At 40.0% G+C, this 4,522-nt stretch overlaps 1 pseudogene; it reads left to right on the plus strand.

Moving 5' to 3' along the window:
* Window positions 1–502: 502 nt before the first annotated feature.
* On the plus strand, window positions 503–4,522 carry LOC120022211 (annotated as a pseudogene).

The following is a 4,522-nucleotide window of genomic DNA, read 5'->3' on the forward strand; positions in this document are numbered from 1 at the left end:
ATTATATTACAGTGTAGCCAGCCAGCAACAGCAGAGACAGAAACCCCTGAATCGTGGCAGATTTGCCAAAATTGATGCGATTCGGTAAAGGAAGGGTGGGAGACGTCTGGGCGGGGAGGATCTCCCCAAGCGAATAATCTGGCAGCACTTGGAACGGTGCATTTTTATGATCGGATGATCGTTATGCCTACATTTGATTTCGTTACAAATTAATTTTTTCTCTCTTCCATTTGGCTTCATTTTTCTATTGGGTTGCAGGCCTATAATGTAGTCTATAGCCTTACTTGCTTGCGTCCAGTTCCAACCTTACTGCGCAAAACAGATGCCATATTAGGGCAAGGGCAAGGCCTACTTCAGCTAAATAAACTGATCTTCCAGGATTTATGAATATCTATTTTGCAATATTTGCCTTCATGGCACCTGTTGTTATTGTTATGATAACGGTAGGGGTATCATGTGTAATTCATCGAAGGAGGCACAGTCGGATTGAACGCTCGCTTCAATGATGGACGCTCTGGTTCGTGAGTAGCCTGTGTCTGTGGTCGTGTCAGTGTGTGTTTTGTCTGTGTTTACATGTTTTGTTGTTTTCCCGTTGTAGTTATAGCCTCTGACATTTTATAGGCTAACGATGATGCATGCAGACAAATCTCCCCCTCACCCCTCCTTGTGGCGGGGCAGAAATACCCCCCCCTTTCAGTTTCTATCCTCTCCGGGAGCATCGCTCCGATAACCATGGAAGAAACCTTCTTATCATGGCGGCTAGATTCCAGGTGAAGGTAAGAAATGCGCTGTTCTGGAAAACAAGCTGGTGAGAGACAGACGTCGCATTGCACAGCAATTTGCGCTGAAATAGGCTATTTGGACAAATTGCTGGTCTACATCAGTGTATTTTAGCGTAGCATGCACTGTAAAAAAAAAAAAAAAAAAAAAAAAGTATTGTTGTTTTTAAGGTAACTTACTGTCTGCCATTTACCTGTACTGTTAAAGCAAAGTTTAGACCTATTTGGAATTTATGGTAGGCTAACATACTGTACTTATGTTTCCCCCCAGTAATTTACAGGTAACTGGCTGACAGTAAATTAGGGAAGACCGGGGATGGATGTAACATGGGTTGATTGTTCCTGATTGAAGATATTGAGAGTGTTACAAACTAGAATCATGACTCACTGTGCACATGCTGTTTAATCCTCAACCTTCACGTGAAGGAGTAAGACCACGTGATAGATTTTATTATCACAAATCTGATTTTGAGGTAAGAAAGTACTTTTCTTTGACCAATTATTTTTTGCAGATGGTATCACCTGCTTTGTAGCTCGATTCACCAGATGTGTATCAGGTTTATAACCAGTGTGTGTAGATATTTTTTTTATGTAAGTCAGCAATGCTAGAGTTTTAATATGTAGCTAAAATTGAAGCTAGCTAAAGACGGCAAGGGTCATGGTTAGTTGTAACAAGCCTAAGGAGGTCTGGGCGCAGTCGTAGGAATATAAATGATGGGCCCACCAAGCCTGTACCCCAAGACTACCATACCTGTCACGTTCCTGACCTGTTTTCTGTTGTTTGGTATGTGTTTAATTGGTCAGGGCGTGAGTTTGGGTGGGTAGTCTATGTTATGTGTTTTCTATGTTGGGTTAATGGGTTGCCTGGTATGGCTCTCAATTAGAGGCAGGTATTTGACGTTTCCTCTGATTGAGAGTCATATTAAGGTAGGTTGTTCTCACTGTTTGTTTGTGGGTGATTGTCGCTGTGTCTGTGTTTATTGCACCACACGGTACTGTCTCGTCTCGTTCGTTCGTTCGTTCCTGTTCATGCGTGCTTCGTTTTATGTAGTTTGCATGTTCAGGTCAGTCTACGTTGTTTGTTTGTTATTTTGTAAATATTCAAGTATAGTTCGTGTCAGTGTTCGTCGTGTCTAATAAATTCATTATGTCTACATACCTCGCTGCGTGTTGGTCTGATCCATGCTCCTCCTCATCCGAGGAGGAGGAATATGACGACGATCGTTACAATACCACTGTCCCAACTGTGACTGTGATTGAATGAACATGTACAACATTCACACACACACACACACACTCTGTCTTTCTCAAACTCACTCATTCACTCACCCTCACACACACACGCACATTTTTTTGTTAAAAGGGGCCAGTTAATGGAGCATAAAAATAATACACATTTTATGATTTGTATTATTATTTTATTATTTCTGCCACACAAAATGTTAAACATGGCAATGTTGTTCTCATGTTCTCAAAAAAGGCCTTCAATATTTCGTTGCATGTCATGATTTATGCAATTTTTCAAACTTACATTTGACCCTAAGCCCTGTTTCCATTGTCCTGGGAGGTGGGGTAAATTGTAACATTTCACTCCTTGCATTTGAGACAAAGTCACATCTTGTCTGTTTGATTTAGAGAGATAATACCTACACTAATTTGTAGCAGACAAGATGTAAGTTGTTCGTATCTCATTTTGAATATAGTAGCTCAAACAATCTCTGAAAAATGAACAAAAATGCCAAAAGTGTTATAACCATCCCTTGTCTACCCTACCTAAAAATAACAGGATTTTTTTTTACAGTGTGGATATTCCTTGTTTAATCGGCCACTTAGACTGAAGCATAAAATATTACATCGATCAATAGGGTAGAACGCAGGAATTGATCAAATAAACCATTTACAAATACTTTTGAAAACAGCACATTAATCTTCATGCATGTGTCATTTTGAACACTCATCTGCATAGGGTACAGCTGTGTGACTGTTAATGATTCTTCCCCTAAAGATGTACTGTTCATAATTATTTGGTTCTTTACTCGACCGACACTACTTTTTCAGAAAAATATTTGAAATAGCGCCAGCATGAATTTACATGCATTCAAAACACGAGTTGAAATGTCAGTTACCTGTGTGACTGACACAGGTAACTCATAGGTCTGAGTAAATTGTTATCAATTTAGCGTGTCTATTCTGCGTGTAGCAAGCGCTTACTTACATTATGTACTTTACTTACGTACTTTATTCCTATGCAGAACATAAGGCATTCCAAATGTAAGCTACTTGCCTAGTAGCCTACTTATAATAGTTTCCACCTCCAGGATCACCATCAGTCTCAGACACCATGGCACAGCCCACACCCCTGGAAACCTCCCTGGGAGCCCTCATCATGACAATCCACAAGCACGCTGGCAGTGGAGCTGCTAAGACCCTCAGCAAGAAAGAGCTAACCAACCTCATCAAGGAGGAGCTGCCCAACATAACTGGGGTGAGTCAATGCAACAACTCGGGCCAGTTTCCCGGACCCCCGTTAAGCTTATCATCCTGGACTAGAAAAGCACTTTCAATTAAGATTGTCCATTGAGCATGCTTTAAAAAAAAAGATGTAAATCTGCAGTGAGGAAACGGCAATGTGGTATTAAAAAAAGGAAATTCAGTACATATTCTGTTGTTCTATCGTGCCGACCTGGTCTCAGAGCATTTCGTATTATACTGTACGTAAGACCGATAAGCTCCATTTAGAATGATATGTTACATTTGGTATGGTTACATAAGACAGATGGTTATTTAAGGCAAAAATCAAAGGAGGGTGCTTTGGTGAGCGTATAACGCGAATGTCTAGCAACCCAAAGGTTGCGAGTTCGAGTCTCATCCCAGACAGCTTTAGCATTTTAGCTAATTAGAAGCACCTAAACTACTTACTATTTTTTAGCTACTTTTCAACTACTTAGTATGTTAGCTAACCCTTCCCTTAACACTGACCTTAACCCTAACCCCTAACCTTAACCCCTAGCCTAGCAAACGTTAGTGAGCTAGCTGAAGTTAGCCACATAGCCACCTAGCTAAAATTCGTAACATATCATACATTTGCAAATTCGTAACATATTGTATGTTTTGCAATTTGTAACATATAATACGAATTGTAATTCGTAACATATCATACAAAATGAGTGATGACATCCACAAATGAATACATACCATATGAAACGAAAATTAAGTATTCCAGCTTTAAAGTCCAGGACTAGGCTTAGTCTGTGTTTGGGAAACTGGTCCCTCAGACAGCAAATGCTATTCTAATGCTACTTTTTATTGTCAAGTGTTGGGATTTTAATAAAAAATGCACTTGAAATAAAGTTTGATTGACTGACTGATTCTATATTGCATGGAGTCTCATTCATTTAGGACTAATGACAGCAAAGTAAAGAAATCATCATGTATTGTGTCTTGTGTTCTAATCCCCTGCTTATGTTCTCTTGACATGAGTGAAGTGTCAGCAATTCAGTGTGAATGACAACAAAATACATAAATCCTAATATATTGTGTCTTCCTTGTGATCCTATATTACATTGACATGAGCAGAAGGGTGGTCCTGACGTGGGTGAGCTGATGACAATGCTAGACCACGACGGTGATGGCGCTGTGGACTTCAAGGAGTACATCACCCTGATTGAATCCCTTGCCTGCATGTGCGACTGCTTCCTGGAAGGGAAAATGTATCTTCTGCTTTCTACAGTGTATTGCATTAG

Source organism: Salvelinus namaycush, chromosome 27 (genome assembly GCF_016432855.1).
Source record: "Salvelinus namaycush isolate Seneca chromosome 27, SaNama_1.0, whole genome shotgun sequence".
Lineage (NCBI taxonomy): Eukaryota > Metazoa > Chordata > Actinopteri > Salmoniformes > Salmonidae > Salvelinus > Salvelinus namaycush.